Here is a 19,872-nt window from a genome sequence, read left to right on the forward strand (position 1 = left end):
TGTATTGGAAAAATGAATTAGAAAATTGTCGTGGCTTTTAAGGTTTAGTTTTATAATATATTGTCTTTGACAGTTCAGGGGACACTACAATATTCCCGGTCATTGGGGTAAAATTTTCTTGCAATCAAGGGACTCAAAATTAAAGTTAATAAAGCTGGACTTATAGTTGTAGATTCTATGGAATTTAGTATCAGTTGTCGGTTCTCCCAGACTTAAAGTGCGTATATATTTTCTACTGTATATGTTGGCTTTCTTGCTTTTCACTTGTATAGTTTTTTTTCATGTTTTTTTTTTCTCATAGATTTGTGTTTTCTTTATTACTGGACGCTAAAAATTTGCCATACATGTCCAGTTAAGTTTTAAAACATTGGTTTCTAGCTTTAACAAAATAGTTGTCGAATTAGTGGGAAGACCAAATCGGCTAGTGTCATTTTGATCTAAAAAGGCAGATTCACATTTTGTTGATATTCATGTTCATGACCTTTTTTGGCGATTTTGGTGCTTGTTAATTAAACATTTAATAATTGTGACAAAATGTGACATTATGTTACTTTATGTAATCTTAGAAAATAAATTGTTTTCCGTGACCTCAGCAGTGGGATTTAGACTCGAGTTCTACGTAAAATTTTCTGTTCTGTAAGCTTATGTATCTTACGTTTTGGAAAAGTCAATACAGCACCATATTGACGAATTTGAGCTGTTCCAGCCGAGTGGTTAGCACTCCAGACTTGAAATCCAAAAGTCAGGGGTTCGAGTCCTGGTGTTGCATGTTATTTGGTTTGGAACGGGGGTCAATGGAGTGACTCTGTAAGTCTAGCTAGAGTTGGCCCAGCTTTTAATGGGTACCTGGAGAAATCTGGGGAGAAAAACATGGGAAGCGTCAGATGGTTTGCCCCAACCACCATTGCACTCCCGGCTGAAGGCATGAATCAATAGATTGGTACCTGTGCTAAGCAGAACATAGGTCAGCATGCGAAAAAGTTTGTTTTTAAGTTTCTTAATGTAGGACCAGGAACATACAATTCCTGGAAGAGCAATTTATAAATTTTATACATAAATTAATTCTTTCGAGAAAAGCTTTAAAACTTGACCATTGCTGGATTATCCATCAGCATTCCATATTTGTTATTTAGAATAATTTGCTTGTGATGATTTTAGACAATGATAGTAATGGGATTTCTACTTAAGCCTAGTTTGACCGCTTTGCTTCAAAATCTTAACTAACAGCCTCATATATTTAGTTATTTGTCTTTTACCCACAATAATAAAAGACAAAACTGGAGTATAAACGATACTAAGTTAAAGAAAAACAACACAAGATTGATTGCTCGCGCTGTGTAACAGAAAATCATTTAATCAACGTCAGGAAGCGAAAAACTGAAAAGTGGCTATATATATAATTTAAGACTTTGGACTTTATAGTCTCTACTGCTGGTGCTGATCTCCGTTTCATCAGTTAGGAAGTGAAATGGGGGGCCAGCTATCCTGTATTTTTACGCACCCATCCTGTGTTTCCGCTCCAGATTTCTTCAGGTACCCAGTTTGAGCTGAGTTGACTCTGGCGGAGCTTACAGAGTCACGCCACTGACCCCCATTCTATGGCAGATAACCAGCGACAGAAGGACTCGTGATCTTTCGTTAAAAAAATTTCATGACTAGCGTGCTAACCACTCAGCTAGGACAGCGTAAAATATAGTGTTGCATATTTAAAATCTACGTAAATAATGAAGCTTTGGGGAAACTTTTCTAGTTAACGGGCATGAAAAAGTTTTTTACTAGTCTTTTTTCTACTTTTTTCAGTTTATTTTTTTCCGTCTGCTTGTTTCAGTTTTTAGTTTTTTTTATTTCACCATTGTTTTTTGTTGTTGTTTCAGATAGACCAGCTACAAGCCGGCATTCAAAGACAGCCAAATTACAATGATTCCGAAATTGAGGAAGGGACCATATCGACTTCAAGTAGATAATTTTACTGCCAGAATAAATGAACTCGAATCAAGCAACAATGGTCTTCAGGTAAATAATACCAAATTAATTTTCAAGTGTATTAAAAATACATTTAAGTCAATCCAATATTTATAAGTAAAATACAGCGATGGGCTAGAAAGACCAGTGATTTATAAATCTGGGTATTGAAAATTGTCAGGTTAGTTTTGGTGTAAAGAAAAGAATGGAGAGCAAAGAATGGAGTAAAGAAAACTAAAGTTAAAACTGCAAACACAACTAATGAAGAACAACTTATATTAATACATCACAAGTTCAAAAGATGGAGAAAGAAAAAAATAAAATAAATTATTATAATTTTTAATGAATTTTCAAATAAGAATATTAATTAAATTAATAGATTCATTTAAAAAAATCGAGAAACAAAAACTAGGTTAAAGAAAATCTAAAAAAAATAGAAAGAAAGAAAACTGGGGCAAAACAATGAATAAAAAGAACAGGTTTTACCAACGGCTGCCTATTGCCTCGTGTATACTCTATGTGGGGTATACACACCTCAGGAGCTTCTCCCTACTGACCAAAATCACAGCTAAAGGATCATCTACTCTATAACATGGTGATATCTGCCGATTTTTTCGCCAGAGAGGATGGTTTAGCAGGTATTTCGCAAGCTGACAAAACATACTGCGGATTGTTTTTTCTCACCAATAGTAAATCTGGGCCGGAAAAGTGACAGAAGATATGGCCTAAGATTCGTGCCAGAATGTGGCGTTTGTACAACTGCTTACGAGACAGAATCACCCCATACCCTTTTCGAATTTTCTGTTTAAAATCACTTATATTGTAAGGGATTTCATTCTTCAGTGTCTTCATTCAATTGGAAATCAAAAATTCTATTGGCCTTTTTAAGACTCAAAAGGGATTGGAAGGTAATCAGCCCCCCTTTTTTACGCTTCTTTTCCGTAAATGCATCCAATCAAAATTTTGATATAGCCCTTTTGCTGAAAATAGTTCAAAAGTTTAATAACAATACCGCAAAGGATAATAAATATGTAAAATATTTTAATATAAAAATAACTATTTGTTGAATCTTCTTTGAACCGTAATTTGATGGTTTTAAGTTTTTTTTTTCAAAATTATTTTTATTTATTAAATATAATATTTATCTCTCAGATACTCTCTGTATTCTGTGGAGTTATTCTAGGTAATATTTTATGCCCAGTTTTATTTTTATTCATGATTAGAAATATTGCCACTAATATGGAAGTAAATAGAAATACACTGATGGATTGAGCTGAGTAGAAATTTGTGTTAAGGGTGAATCTAGGAGGGCTGTGGTAATTATTGATGATGTCAAAGTCTTCACTAGTGGCTGTGAATGGAAAAAAGTAACATTTTACAGTTTAAATTTTTTGAAGAATTTTAACCCTAAAGTTAATTTTTCTGTTCCTGAACAACTAATTCCAGATATAAATAAAAGAAATAACTATCATTTCTAACCTTAATTTATTTATTTGTGGGGGGCGCTGTTTGTACAATTTGTGAAGAAAGGTAATGCTAGCTTTCAAATGTTAAAATTGATGACAAAATTTCATGTAATATCATCCCATCCTTAATAATATACATTTAGTACTAATATGCTAATATAGTAAAAATATACTTTTGTTCCTTGTAAAGGCTATGCTTTGTATTTTGAATATTAATAATTATCTTGTATTTGCCTCTTCTATTGTCCTCGTCATTTTTGCAATGAATAGCTACTATTGTTGTAAGTCAGATTCAAAAGAAGGTTAACATTCTTGAACTCATTTCTACTGTTTCTATTTGAGCTAAAATTCTAGACGAGAGGCTTCTGGCTATCTTGAAAAGTAGGTAAATTAGGCAAATGGAACTTTCCAGATTTGATCCAGAGCCTCACTAATCCCTTTGGACAATTTTTCGAAACACATACATCCACCCAACCCCCCTACAAAGGACCCGTTGCCGACCTTGCATAATCTTTATGTTATAAAAGTGAAGCCTTGAGAAATAGATTTACTGCTCAAAGGAAAATCTTTTGATTCAAATCAAATTCAAGGGCTGTGGTGAGAAATTGAGAGAGATTGCTAATTGGAGAAAAAACCCAGACAGAAAGTCTCAGCGAGAGGCCAAACTGGCATAAGCATTTTTTTATAACTGTATAAAAATGATGTCATTTCACTTGTTGATAGATAGTCTATCATGCATCCTAGGACAGAACCAAGGTAGATGGGCATGAACTACGGGTAACTCAATTAGTATATCAGTTCTATGAGCCATTTGAAGGCAATTGGAAACCCCAAATAAAAGGTTTTCAGAGCTTTATGACTGACCATGCCCACAGGACTAAGCATGGGCACTCTTTCTGTTATTAAAGTACATCTATCTGTTCTGTTTTTACAAAAAATAAACAGAAAAGAGATAAATGAGCTGTTTTTTATTTACCTGTCCTGTTTCTGTTTTTTATAATAACAATGTTTTCCTGTGTCTGTTTTTTTTTCTACATGTTTTTTTTTCTGTTCTCGATTTTCATTCTATTGTTTAGCGAAATATATAGTAAGAAATTTAGAACTTAAAAAATAGTGTTTTAAATCATAATTTAAAATTTTGAAGAAGTGTGGTTATGCCCCATACAGTTTTTGGAATTGGAGCGTCAATATAAAGTAGAAATAAGTAAAATGATGGCACTCAGTGTGTCTAACATATCAAATAGTGCTGCTAGATTGTTTTTGCTTGGCCAAATTAGGGCTTAGAAGTCAGATGAGAGTAGGTATGTGTGTAAATAGGAGAATGGTTAAAGTGCAGTTTTGTTCCACAAAAACATCTTATTTTTTAGTGTATATTATTCAGTCAATTGAACAGCAAAGTTGCACTGGTGCTGTCGAGGTGAAGCAGGATACAAATAAATAATTTATTGCTGTATGTCCTGGTTCTATTGGTAGAGCCTCTGTATCCTAAATTATATGGGGACTATGATGCACCTTTTACCGGGAAAACTTTAATTCAACGGTTTTTATGGAATTTATGCTTCTAGATAACAGTGACCTGCTATGATTACCATACTAGCCTATTTGTAAAAATTGTAAATTTTATTAAATGTTTAGTCAGAGTGGAATTTAAATGAATTGAAGTCTTGTCCAGTAGAAATATATGTTTTTGCTGGTACGTATTATTGCATCAACATAACAAGATATACTTTTTCAAGATGCCAAATATGCTTTTGCTCATGTTAATAAAACCATCTCTAAATATAATCAATGAAAACCACCCTTTCAAGGAAAAGCCTAGAGTTGAAAAGGTGGCCTAACTAGATGATTCCGGCGTAACTAGCCAAAGTCTTATAAAATGCTGATAAACTTTTCTCATTCTGTAGGAGATCCTATCTTCTGGTGAACACGGTAATTTTTGCCATAAAGCACAATAAATAAAAAAAAAAAATTGTCACTAAGCAGTGTATTATTTCTTGTATATTTATCTTAAACACATTTTATAGACAAGTAAATGCCCGTAAAAATGAACACTGTGCTGCAAATGGTCTATGCTTCTAGGAAACGGTCGTCAGGAGCTGTCATTTTGCTTTTATTTGCCGACAAATTGTCTTGGCTCATTGCGCAAACGAAACCGCTCAGGAGGCAATTGTCCCCTTTCCCACTAATCACGCCACGAAGGTAAAAAAGCTTATTTGGCTGGAAGTACAATTTTCAAAATGGTAGGCTACTGGAAGGTGCTTCTAATTTTATGAAAAATCTTAGAATCAACCTTTGTTTTAAGACAAGCATGATGTCATTTTCTGATGACGACTTGGATGTTCCAAGACATCTCTCTGGGTACCCTACGGAAAAAAGGAAGTAAAGAAAGTATTAGGTGCAACTTCTGCAGAGGGTCTCTAAAGGCTAAAGAAGCCTCTGCCATGACATTTATATACTATCTTAAAAGGAAGCACACAATTGATATGCACACAGATGAAGTATATGCGGCTGGTGCAGCACACAACAAACCCAATCCAACTAAAAAAAATATATATATATATAAAGTCAGGCTGCTTCCCTTGAGAAAGCTCCTGATAGTAAAGCAAATGACTCAAAGGGCAATGGATTAGTGAAATCTAAAATAAGAAGAGCAGACATACAGTGGTTCTTTATTTCCAATCGATCAAAACAAGTTGCTCTGGGGAAGCTCTGTCGCAAAACCCTGTTTAAGGACAAATTACCACTTTCAGTGTTTGATAAGCCCGATATGAACAGCTTATTTTAAAAAAAAACAGGGGGCTTGAAAGTACCATTTGGGGGAACCGTCCATCATTACATGTTTGTTGGTCTCGATATCCGAAAACTGCTGCGCCGATTTTAAGGTTAATCTCCCTAAATCCATTGCAATGTTAATTTTCCTATCACATTTTGCTCTCTGACCCGACATGTCAGCAAAATAAATTTTTCAAAATAAAATAAATATCTTTATATTCTGCTTAAAAAGGCTTTCCATTGGTCCTGTCTAAACGCCCTGCAAGTTTATATTGATTATCAGTACATGGAAAATATTTGAAGTAAAAATTTGAAAGTTTTTTGGAATGCGAAATCACATCCCTTAAATAAACTACGAAAATTCACTACTGAATTTTCCAGTAATAGAATTTTTTTTTCAGAACAGAATTAGAAGGATTTTGGCTTTTTCTATAGTGAAAACACCCTTTGTCAAGCCTTGAGTAAGTGCAAAACATGGGTTCAGCCCTTCTTTTCTCTCAAATAATCTTAACTGAGAGATTAATACATAATTAAGACTGTAAAAAATGGTAGTTCAGTGTTTAATTTCAATTTGAATGGTGTAGAAAGAATAATCCATTTAAAATAAGGGGTGTCGGCAGTACCAAAAGCTAGAATTAAAAATAAAATTATAGAGCTTAATTAATCAAATAATTTGCCGATAAAATTAAAATAATCTTCCAAGAAAAAAAAAAAAAAATAAAAATCAGTATCAATTACATTAACCTTATATAATTTTTCGAATTCAATCTAAAAACGGTAACAGTAAAGTATAAACTTTCATTTTTGTCCCAACTTGAAGGATACAACAATCCAATTTTTCTCGCGTACTCATAGTCTTAACTCACTGACTTCCAAGATGTCAGGATATCTCAACATGTCAAACCAAAATAACCCTGGCTATTTCATTTCTGTTTATAGTTGCCATACATAGGACATATCCAAAGTAACAATACTTGTGACGTGTCTTAAATGGAATCCATCTACTTTAAGACAAAATGGTGACTTTGGATTTGGAACTTCCTTATTCACCTATTGCAAAGTAGTTGTGCAATTTTCGTTTTTTTTTGCAATATGTTATGGGTGTCTTCTTAGGCCTGTACCAAATAACCCTTTGGAATGTGCCAAGTATGAATACTCTCCCCTATATAAGAAAAAATCACAAAATGTGTAAATAGTTTAGTTTACTCTTACTACTCACCGTCTTCAAGTGTACAATGTCGCAGTTAATTTTGTAGATTTCTTTATGGTATCTCCATGGCTCATCTGATTCCTGCTTAAATTCTTGTGTTTTTACCATTATTTCTCTGTTGGCACATAATTCATATATTCGGGCAATTTCAGTGGGATATGTTTTGCTTTTTTAAGTGTCCATAGCTTATTTATATGATCATTTCTAGCATAAGGGATATTGTCTAGTAACAACTGTAAAAGAAAAGAAAATTGATTAATTAAATAGAGCAAATGTTCAATAGGATTTTATATTTATCAGACAATTTGTGGAGCTATTTTGAGCATGTTTTGATTTCCGGGAAAGGCCTTGTTATATGCTGTTTAGAATTTCTATTGGATACATTTGGGGGAAAGGGGCGTGTGGGGGGGCACATGCACATGATGTGTGTGTCTATAATTAAGTCCTTCTTAATCTAATAAGAGGGATCTTTCGTATTGTCGTATTGAACCAAGTGACTCATAGTCTATATCGCTCATGGCTCCATGTAAAGCCCATTTAAATTTTTGTTTATTGATTTCATTACCTATTAGATATATTTGGCAAGCTGTTTGTTCTCTTTCTTGAATGCCTTCTTTCTAGGAGGTGTTCTACCATTCTTGTGTTTTGGAGGGGTTAAGATTATGGGCAACTCCCGGCGCTTCTTATTATCATTTACGGCTATTGGCCAACTGTATCTCAAGCTGGTTAGTAAGTTTTGAACTTATTTACCATGCTTAAGGATTTTCACGGGATTTTGTTCAGATTTATCTAGAAATATTATTATTGTATTATTCTTGTTTTGTAGATAAAGTAAATCTGAGCAATAAACGCCGACTGTAATTTGAACTTAGCCAAAGTGAGAATTGGTTAACCTATTAAGGGTAAGAGAGGTCCCCCGTTACCTGGATGGTTGGTGTTCTGCTTTTAAATCTTATTTTATACTATGTCATTTCAACACTCGTCGTGGTCTAAAGACATTAAATAGTTAAAAACTTAAAGGTTAGGCAAATACCTAATAAAGTATCAGAAATACTGGTCTTTCGCATGTTTTAATGTATTAACTGCAACATCTTCTTCTTCTTCTTCTTCTTCTTCTTCTTCTTCTTCTGCAACATCTCGAAGAACTGCAACATAAGACTTACGGTATGAAATTTCTTCTTCATCTTCTGCAGCAGTTTCTATCTTCTCTCTCAGAATTTGGGATTCTTCTTTTCTTTCTAAAATAAATGGAAAACATTGCCTTGGGGCTTTTGGGCCGGAGGACTTTATTTGTCATGCTCATTGGTGTTCTGGTAATTTTGATATAGGTTAGATTCTAGAAACTTGTATTATATTATGAGGTCTATTTCAACGTTTAATTTTTGTATAAATTGATGTGAAAATAAAAAGGGGTTTAAAAGATTTTGTAAGTGTCTTTTTTTGCTTGCCGTGATTTTTTCGTCTTAAAATAATTTTATTTCCTTTTGAAGCATAATATGGGGAACTTGGTTCGTATAAGAACTGCTGATAATGCGAATCTCAAGTAAGGGATGATGTACTTCCACATATTTTACACATTTAGGGTTTGCTTCAATTTTCTTACAAATTTTGGGGGCACGAAATTTATCTAGCAACAAAAGGTCACTGTAACCGGGATCTTTAGAGAACCAATATAGATTATTCAATTTTTAGGGTATTTGCCAACTCTAATCCGTATCTCTAGGTATGAGGTTTAAGTTTTCGCTTATCATGGTTGAGGTCCCAGCTCTAGGAAAAAATTTCTTTACCTTGTTTTCTACCGCCAACATACTTACTTACTTAAGACGAGACACAGGCTATTCAGCCCAACTCGGCACCTAGGAGCTAGTGTACAAAAGGCTTCCATTGGGTTCTGTCTTCTGTGAGTTGCCGAAGAAACTCTAGCCGCGCTTTGTCCCAATTGTGACCATGCTTTTGAAATCCCCCAAGTTGTTTGGCATGATTTATGACGACGTCATACCAAGATTTAATCTTGCCTTCTGTTTTTTTCTTCCATCAGGGATCGGGGTCTAGTATTACTTGGAGCGTCAAGGGATCTTCTGAGTGCCTCATTACGTGATCTTAACACTTAAGACGTCTTTTATTGATCATGGTGGAAACGTCATGCTTTTGCCCGCTGGCTTTCATTAGCTCTTGGCTGCTGAGTCTTTGTACCAGCCGCATGTTGCTAATAGCCCGTAGAAATTTTCGGTCAAGATTTAAGCTGAGGCTCTTCTTCCACATTGAGAATCCCGGCCTCAAATCCATATAGCAAAATAGAACGTACGCATGCTGAGTAGATCCCGAGTTTTGTTCCGAGTTTGATTTCGCTTCTAGTCGAAAGTGGTCGGCGGAGCTGGCAAAAGATGGACTCAGCTTTGATAGTTCTGCCTTGAATCTCACTAGTGGCTCCATCTCTAGCATCTGTCGATGACTCTAGGTATTTGAACTCTTCCACCCTCTCAATAGGTTCTCCACTGATGTATATAGAAATGTTCTATTTGGTTGAAAATACTTTATTTTTGGGATACTGATCGCAAGTCCTGTCTCACTAGCCGTTTTTCGCTTCTCTTTGTATCATATTTTGTGTTTTCTGAGCGGAGTCTTTGAGCAGAGTACCATTGTCTGCATATTCGATGTAAACAATTTTTTCTCGTGATGAAAAGGTGACACCGTCATCTTCTTACTATGTGTTTATCAAAATCGAATCTATAATGTACTTGAAATGAATTGGCAATGGCTGACATCCTTGACAGACATCGTATGCTTTTTAAAATAATTCAGATAGCTCACCATATTTTCGTACGTTACTCAGGTTATTTTCAAAGTATGCTCTTACCAGGTTGACTATTTTCGTAGGAACACTGTCTTCGAGCATTATTTGCCATAACAAGGGTCGTATTATCGACTCAAATGCAGCGATGAATTCAAGAAAAACTGAGATGGTATCTATTCTGTGAATGAAACGTTGGTGAAGAAGTCGTAGGGCAAAGATCTGACTTAAAAAGGATTTACCAAATAGATTGAGCCAGAGTGTTTTGCGTTGTATTACTTTTTGCTTGTCTGCAGTTTCGGTTTTTATTCGATATGCAAATAGATTCTCTTAGATTTGACTGGGTACGAATATGCCTTTCCCAAAACTAACAAACAAGTATGTGTCCAATAAGAGAGTCATGCTTACTCCTGCCGTTTACCCGTGCCCCAGCCATTTAAACATTTGCCTCTCAATGACTTGGACTATCTGTCTTGGCTTTTCTCTTTCTACGATTAGCCATGTCTTGATGCAACCTACTGCAAAATACTTGATAACTTCAATTCAATTCATTTCAGGCCTCTCAATGACTTGGACTATCTGTCTTGGCGTTTCTATTTCTACAATTAGCCATGTCTTGATGCAACCTACTGCAACATACTTGATAACATCAATTCAAAATCTTTCCCCGCAGACGTTACCAGGCCCGTTCCCCTGGCAGTGGTTTCGCTAGACAGTAGATAGGGACAGTAGGAATCTTGTTAATCCATTCATGCGCGTTGATAATTAGATGGCGAGGAATTTGGCTATTTTTGCGTTATCATTTGTCTCCTGACTGCAACCTTGGTCCCTGACATAAGCTACAACTAGGAGGTGAGTACCTGCGGACCTGATACTCAACAATACCAGCCCTAAGGCTCCAATCTCTAGACTCGCTCCTTCTAACTAAGGAATGAGCTTACCCTGCACAGGTACTCAATTGAGCCTTTTAGAGGGTTAAAATGCCGGTCGGTCTGGGTTAAAAACGGGTTTTCACTGCCCATTGCCAACCTAGCGGCCAAAAAACGGTCCTGAACAGCCCAATCCAATAAGGGGAGTGAACTGTAACATGCTAACGTTTAAATTAGAAAAGAACAGAGATAGGAAAGGAAAATTCAAAAATCTATTAGGAAGAAGCCTTACAAAGCCGCTGGTTAGGTGAGTTGCCACTGACAAAACCTGAAAACTAGCAGACCTGCCCTGGCAACTCCACTCTCTGGAAGCCAGGTTCCAGTTATAACCTTCCATACCCATCAGTCATATACAGACCCATAGGGACCTTGCCTGTGGTCCATCTCGACTCTCAATAATAAGAAAAGGCGTCCGACAGAGCAGTCCCAAATCTGCCATAGGCACCCATCCATGACCTCCAAGTAGATTCAGCCCTACCTTTGGACGGTCCCATATATGAGAGTGAAGCAAACTTATAACTGGCTTGTGGGGTTTAGTGGAGCATGTCGATAGAAACAAGTCCGTCCCACTTCCAGGAATTTTTGTGAACCGAAACCACCCGTCATTGCGGTTCAACGCGAGTCTTTAGCCCCGTGCGACAAGCACTTGCCGCACGCGACCTCCCCTTGGGAGATCCCTTACCTGAATTGCCCAGTGGCCGTAGCTGCAGAGGTCAATCCATCTATATTGAGTAAACTATACACATTCAATTGATTAGACCATGCTACTCTATTCCTACGACTAATACTGCTACTGGTGAGGGTTAATACATTGTTACCGTTCCCGTTTCGTGATCTCTGCAGGCTACCATGTAGCCTCAACATCAATAAGCTTGCTTTTATTACCCGGATGATGTTAATTTTGGCGAAGCTGTGTGATATACCAAGAATCTTCTTAATTCAAGAATTGGCACGTCTCCAACCTCCCCGAGCCCCAAGAACAACTGGGACAACCTCAAGACTGGAAACTTCACCTAAGTCAGGGGGCATATCTTCAGGGGTGAGAACGCCATACTTCTGTATCTTTTCTTCAGCTGCTCTATTAAATACCATCGGGTGATTGTAAGCCACCATCACACCCACAATATAGGGCACACCTAACTTAACAATTACTAGATCCGGTTTGATCCTTTGTGTGCTTTGAGTCAAATATGTTTCATGACTAGATCTTCAGCTGCTTCCTTCAACTTGCTCTATCAGAGAATTGACACCGGAGTCATGCCGCTTGACCAGGTCCCCGTGAACGTTTTTACAGGATTGTAAGACGCGTTGAATTGTTTCCTTCGAAGTACATCCGTGCCTGCACATATTCGTCAAAGGGTTGGATTTGTAAAAATGACGATCAACCAGAAATCTCGCCAATCTAATCTTCTGCGCCCCCTTAAGGTGGGCCCTCTCTAGCCTTGCTAGCGAGGACGTGACGTTGGCATTATTGGTTAAACAACTTTTATCCGGTCGTATCTGGAATCCCAGATAACTCAGAGACCCAGTCATGCCAACGGCCGAGATGCCTAAGGGGCCTTCCTCGACAAGAGCCTCCGCCTCTGTACGCTTGAAAAGAATGACATCTCCCAAGACTGTGTGCCTCTTAGCTTTACCCTGCCACTCTAGGCACAACGATTAACACTTATTAGCGTTGATCCGCAGGTGCTGGCGCCTGCAAAAATCGGACAACCACTCAATTAATGTTTCAGCCCCATTTCGGGACTCCGAAATTAGCAGCACGTTGTCAGCGAACCCAATCGCTGCAACTTTCACTCTGCCATAGCTGAATTCTGGTGCATTAGCAACGGTTGCACTTCGACTCACGGCGGCAAGGAACTCGTCTATAACCATGTTAAAAAGCGTTGGACTCAGAGCGTTTCCTTGTTTAACTCTAACCATCATCTGAACGTGACCTAGTTCTCCCCTTCTTACCTTCAGCTTGTTAGACACATCTGAATATAGTTCGGCAATCATACGGGCCAGTTTAGCACTCATAGAGAAACGATTCAATGCCCGAAGCACACTTGAGTGCTGCACCGTGTCAAACGCTTTGAACAGTTCCACTGTAACGAGGCAGATGGACCTTCCCGGAGTGCGTGCCTCCTTGATCAACGCTCCGACAGTACATATATTCTCGAAGCAACAAGGTCTACACACGAAGCCTCTTTGGCTCCCACACAAAAGCTCTGAGGGATTAACCCTATTTACAATTATTTTCGTGTATAGCCGAAGCAAAGTGCTGGCTATCGTAATTGGTCGAAATTTTCCAGGTAAGCTGTTGCCCTGGACTTTTGGCACTAGTGTGGTTCCACAATGTTTCAGACACACTTGCGTCTTTCTGACCGCCAAAAAAACATTTAACAGAGTAGCTAAGACATGGCGATCCACCTTTTTCAGGACTGGATACTTGAGCAAATCACTTTCTCAGGGGTAATTGAACAAGTCATCTCGTCCCCCAGCTTTGTTACTGAGGGCACGAATCCTTCCTCAATCCTGAGGGGCTCTGATTCAAACAAAGCCTTATACTCTGCGAGGAGCGCAGCTTTCTCGCTAGAGGTGAGAATTTTCCCCTCTCAATCCCATCTACGCTTAGGACTGCGTCTAAGCAGTCCTTCTCACTGCGTCTGAATAGCTCCTGACAAACTCGAAATTTCCGTTCCTGCGGTCTCTTCTCACGAACTCTTCGTTTTGGAGCATCGTCCTGGGTCGGTTTTTGTCTGTTGAGGCTGAACCTACTGCCAGACCGCCCCCATGTCATCTACTCCCTCCCCCCATCCGTTTCTCCATCCCAGAGCCTGTGAGGCAGCTGTCTGAGAACTACCGACAGCGGCTATCAACAGATAACTTTTTTTCCAGCAAAAAAAGGCTTTATCCCTGAAGCTTTTGGCCCCTGGGCTCATCTCCTCAAACCCTGGAATCAAGACCCCGGGGGGGGGGTTCTTCCGCCGTTGCCTCCTCTCCAACAGCAAGATTATCTTCTATCACACCCGCATCTAGCTCTCCAGAGAGCTCTTTCGTTGCTGGGGTCGGTGGTTGACTCTCTGATTTTTTACCGGTTCTTTTCCGGGGATATCAGTCGGGCCTTGCGGTCTGCACGCCGACGTACAAGGTCCTCAAATATCCCAAGGTACTTGGGTCGCTTACGGGCCTTCTTTATCGTCCCCACTGTCCTTCCAGACATCTCAGAAGCAATGATCCGATTGATATTAATCAGCTTCCCATGTTTGACTTCGATTTTTGTGACCCGATTCAGTTCATCGTCAGACCATCTAGCCCGTTTAATTCCCGCGAAACGCTTATTGTGTTCGACCGTGTGCTGGTGTGGCATATGCTGTCCCAGACCCGACGCAGACATAAAACTCCTGCCTCAGCGAGCAACAATGCACTTTAACATGGGGCCCTCACCCACACTGACGTTGGCTTGGGTAGCGGGTTCCGAAGAACCCTGTGTCCCAATGAAACCAACGTCGCCCTGGTCTTCTAAATCTATGCTTACCACATCCTTGTTGCCCACCACATCGATTCTTTCTAAAACGTCCCTATTCATCTCAACATTCCTATCCATCACAGATTCCCTTGTCCTGCCACCATCTAAACAGGCACTCGTATCATCTACAAAAATCGCACTCACACATGATGATTGAGCCATGGACGACTCAGCCACACCTCGCGGGTCAGAACCTTTGCAGTGCGGGAAATAACCACTCACCGACGGCAACTTGTCGAGACTTGTAGCCACAAATTGAACAAGCCATGCTTTTGTAGTCCGTGACTCCGAATATTGAAGGACAAGGAGCCTGGATCTCGCGATGTGAACGGCCAACATTCTCACACTCTTTAATGCTCCTACCCCGTCCGTCCGCGTCGGAGGCAATACGGACAGTGTTTTGATCATAATTTGTGCTTTTCATTACTGATAGGTGATATATAACGGATGCACCTTTCTTATCTGGTTCAACCGGTTGGTTTCCTACGAGAGAGGTACCACCAGACCCTTGCCGCTATCGTAGCAATAGAACGCCTTTAGCAGTTGTTACCTTTGACTGACAACATTTAACCCTCCCTCTGACATATGCGGCCGTTCCCTTCCTACCTGAAGGACTGCCATATTCCCTTACCTAGACCATGAGAGTTAGGGACCTCCGCGAAGACCATCGTGAAGGTTGGAACTGCGTATTTTAACAGTATTCGGGCGTCAGGAGAGGCCACTTACCCCCTGGGGGGAAGAGGGCCAGGTATAATAGAGGGTACCAAATTTCTTCCAAGTACCTGGGGTCACCCCAGAAGTACAAAATGGGAAAATTGCTGTACTTCTTCCATCCTCAGAGTTCATCACGGATGATGCCCTACTCTGGAACAACCTGCCTTCTGTCTGAAATTTCTTGGTCACAACTCCTACTCGGGTTCGGCAGTCAACCCCCAATCGACAGTCTGCAATGCCCAGTGGTTAAGTCACATGAAGGACTCGCGTGGTTCCCATTGGAATCCTAGGTCCTGGTCAATACAAGCCTCCCTGTCCGACATTCATACTCGTCAGTTACGTGACAGCCTCATTGGCCCAAGAGTAGATCTCCCTGTCACACTGTGATCAGATGAAGACAAAGCTTACTCAGCATTCAGCTCGATTACACTCTCAATTCTAACATCCAACAAGTGGCGAGTGTTCCCTCTCTTAAGAGTAACTACAACTGTCACCATAGTAATCAAGTACGAGGTCTCAATGATATCCCTCCTAACGTCCCATCATGGTGCCTGCCTCCCAAAGGGAGTGAGAACTAGGACTGTAAAAGCAAGATTAGCTAATCCCCTTAAGAGAAACCAATCTTCAGCAAGAGATTCATAGTTACTCCCGTCGTTTCCCCGCACTTGGTTGAATTTCTTTACGTTGACATTCAGAGCATTGGGCAGAAATCACAATGCGTCGACACGAAATGGCGCCTTCGCAATGCTTTGTTTTAATTTGACAGTCGGATTCCCCTGGATCGTGTCAGTTCTGAGTTGGTCGTTGATTGGGCACCGAGGCTCCGCGCCAAGCCGAAGCATGGCACTATGAGCACTACTTGGGCCGTCCACGACCAGCTTGAAAAGGGATAGAGCACCCTTGCAAGCACCTAAGCCCAATTCGGTAGCCAGTCGTATCTTGCTCCAAGCCCGACACTCAACCTTCAGAGCCGATCCTTATCCCGAAGTTAAGGATCCAATGTGCTGATTTCCCTTACCTACAGTCATCGATCGTCTAGAGGCCGTTCGCCTTAAGAACTTTATGTGGTTATCGGTACGGTCTGATAGGAGGACTAGACGTAGTCCTCGCCATGGCTTTCAAGGTCCGACAAGAGTGCGAAGACGTCATTCAAGTGCATCGCTCTTCGGAAGCTTAACCCTATCCCATAACGGAAGAAATCCAGGGTTTATATCTCCCTTACACAGAAAAGAAAACTTTCCGGCACTCGCGCCAGCTTCCCATGGTTAATTGTCTTTGCGGAGACGGATATGAGGATCTGAACGTTAACCCAACAAGGTTTCGAAATAAAAACGGTATTCCCTTTCGCCCTTGCCAAAAGTCTCACGCTTTGCGATGAACACTTCTTATTTCTTTCGTTCAACGCTCGTCTCGTTCTACCATTTCAGATGGGACTTAGGACCGACTGACTCATGTCCAACCATTGTTCATATGGAACCCTGCCCCACGTCAGGCATCAAGGATGTCTCTTGAGTGTGTGCTACTTCACTTCCAAACCTTTCAATGAAACCAGTGCACCTCCCTACTCACCGGCGCGTCAGCGATGATCACCAAGGATCGACGAGCTCTGCGACTGGTGGTCCGGTATCAGCACAATGCTAAAGCGCCTCCCATTTTAAGGGCTAGTTGCTTTGGCGGGTGAGTTGTTACGCACTCCTTAGCGGTTTCCGACCTTCCATGGCCACCGCCCTGCTGTCTGGAGCAACCAACTCCTTTCCGTGGGATCGGGAATGTGCATTGGTTTGGGCGCTTTAACCGAACATTTGGTTCATCCCACAGCGCCAGTTCTGCTTACCAAAAATGGCCCACTGGGCACTTGGATTCGAAATCTTTGCTACCAAAGATTTTGGATCTTTTTCGTTCTCTTTCGGTCGACACGGTCGGCAAGGCATCTCACCCATTGATATTTTGAGAATAGGCTGAGATCGATACGGCCCCAAGGCCTCTAATCACGTGCTTTACCGGATAAAACTCCCGTCTCCTGTGCCTGAGCGCCAGTAATCCTAAAGGAAACTTTGGGAGGACCTAGCTACTAGATGGTTCGAATAATCTCTCGCCCCTATTCCAAGCTGTAACGATCGATTTGCACGTTTGATCGTGTCGCCTGAGCTGAGGGTGTTTTTTTTATAGAAACTGACAGGTTTATTTGTTTTTCAAAACAACCATCCAAAGTCACAGGGTCATCACTAACCCTGTAGTGCCAGCATGCCCCTTGGAGTCAACAGCTCAACATCAAATAAACCAATTTCCTACTACCTAAGTCATAGTAGTCTATTCCTGTGCTGTAGGATTTCAGTAAAAGTGTTTTAGTTGAGAAGAATTTATATTCATCCTCATTATGGCTTCTACTATGCACAACCCATAATGATAACACTCTTCTTGTTCCGCCAAAAAGGAGCTCAGTTACCATTACCCAGTTGGGTGACAAGTAAAAGGGTGATCCACAAGAGGCATAGCCCTGGGCCTTGTATACTTGATGACATCACTTGCACTCCTTGTACCATGGATTGTCTATTCCAGAGACAAAAGAGGCAAATGAGACCAGTATAACGAGATCAATACCTCTCACCAAAACCTCTGAACATCAAAAGTTGACACAAAACTTGACGAGATCGCCTACATTCTACATGGGTTGGAATCAACAACAAATTGAAGCAAGCAGCCTTGCAGCGATGATATACAATACCGTATGATAATAACATCTGTCTCTGAGCCAGACGTAGTCTAAGCTCAAAGGCTGGACATGCAATGGGCGTTCAAAATATAGAGGTTCCATGAGTCCTGCAGTTCGCATGAAATCACGCGTCTTGCTGCGTTCGTCTTCGCAATGTGAGCCAAGTGATCCATCCTCCAGGGTGATTCTAATGAATGTTTCTAATTCTCCCTCAAACAAGGCCAATGCAATTACACCCTTGCACACCTGGAGTCAAGCTATATTGGGGCAAGCTCACCTTCACCCCCTTTAGTTACGCGGAGTGGTATCCTTGATCTCGGAATCACAGAGCCAATCTAGTCCCCATATGACTATTTTTCTCTACGAATTCACACTTAGTGTTCCAGTGACAAAATGGAACACTAATCTTCCACTGATAAACTGTTCTTCAATCATAACCTTAAAAAAATAATTCCGGAAGAAATTAAATGCCTTAAAGAAGGAAAATTCTAGAGGCCAACAAATTAAGGAAAAATTTAACGAAGCAACTTCGTAGGGCTGCATCAAATTTCTACAAAAACAAAATAAATCACTTATGCAGTGCCAATCCAAAAAAAAAGTATGAAGAAATAACTTTTATTTGTGGCAAAGAACCTAAACAACTAAACTTTAACATAGATAATTTCGGAGACCACACTGCCTTTCCATGACGATAAAATAAAGTTCAAAATAAGGATAAAATCCTTTTTAATAGACATGTGTATAGGAAATCCACAAAAATACCAGATATTTCGGTCACATATACTCATCCGTTGTAAAACTAAACTAAAACAATTAAATACAAAAGTTTGTGTACGAAATAAAAAAAATACATATTGTTTAAATCTATAATTCTTTTCAAAGCAAAGGCGGAAGCTAGCCTCTTTGTCCTTCTTGGATTCGGTTCATTAGCGTTCAATGATACGACATTTGGACAAAGGTCAACTACATTTGGTGAATTGAACTTCACTCTGTCAGATTTTAATAAATTATTATAGATAGAGTTCAGCCCAAATTCACCTGTATCCCCATTCAAAGTAACATAGTTCGTTACCACTTTTTTAAATAATAGTGGGAAATCCGGCGTCACCTTCATATTAATGTCCCTTCCCCCATGAAAAATCTCACAAGCCAGCACAAGTATCCATTTGAAAACCAAGATTCCAAAGAAAAGATTCAATTCGATTTTGTAAAAACCTCCTTATAATGATACTTCATCCAGAAATAATTAAGAATATAGTGGGATGATGGGAAACATTTATGTTTGGGCACTAGGTGCTACTGTGTCACCATTGCAATGCTAGATTAGAAGAGATTGGACAGGAATATTTTTTATAAATAGGCCTTAATACCTGCATTATAGCCAGATATATAATTCACTGATTATTTATTCTATAGTTAAAGATAGCAAGTAAAAAAATTTGAGTGAAAAGTGAAAAACTCACCAAATTAAATTGACCTCTGCTATGAACTTCTTATTTATTCAGACTGACTTAATTCATCACATATCTGCTTTTTTTTTAATCAGGCATGAAAACACAAAGAGGTAGTCAACAGAGCAATATCAGTATAAGCTCAAAGGGGTATGACTCATGTATTGAATATGATGAATGAAATTTTTGTATTATAGATTTTTATTGAAGTGGCAGCTCTCTTGCAGATAGATATGTTTCACTTGAGAACACTTTTGTTTATCAAAAACTTAAACTCACCTGTAAATTTGTCCTAAAACTTACCATTACCTGGTAAATTACCCAGTGGTAACTTTCTGTGTGGTAATCTATGT

The 19,872-nt window shown here is 39.5% G+C and overlaps 1 long non-coding RNA gene and 1 pseudogene across 1 annotated transcript in view; one reads left to right on the forward strand and one right to left on the reverse strand.

The window, feature by feature from the left end:
* The window catches only part of LOC148946492 (uncharacterized), a 265,010-nt gene that overhangs the window by 197,428 nt on the left and 47,710 nt on the right, over nucleotides 1–19,872 (forward strand). The window lies entirely within an intron of this gene.
* On the reverse strand, nucleotides 18,098–18,252 carry LOC148946496 (5.8S ribosomal RNA; annotated as a pseudogene).

Source organism: Artemia sp. Qi Xiang Cuo, chromosome 12, assembly GCF_049724085.1.
Source record: "Artemia sp. Qi Xiang Cuo chromosome 12, ASM4972408v1, whole genome shotgun sequence".
Classification (NCBI taxonomy): domain Eukaryota; kingdom Metazoa; phylum Arthropoda; class Branchiopoda; order Anostraca; family Artemiidae; genus Artemia; species Artemia sp. Qi Xiang Cuo.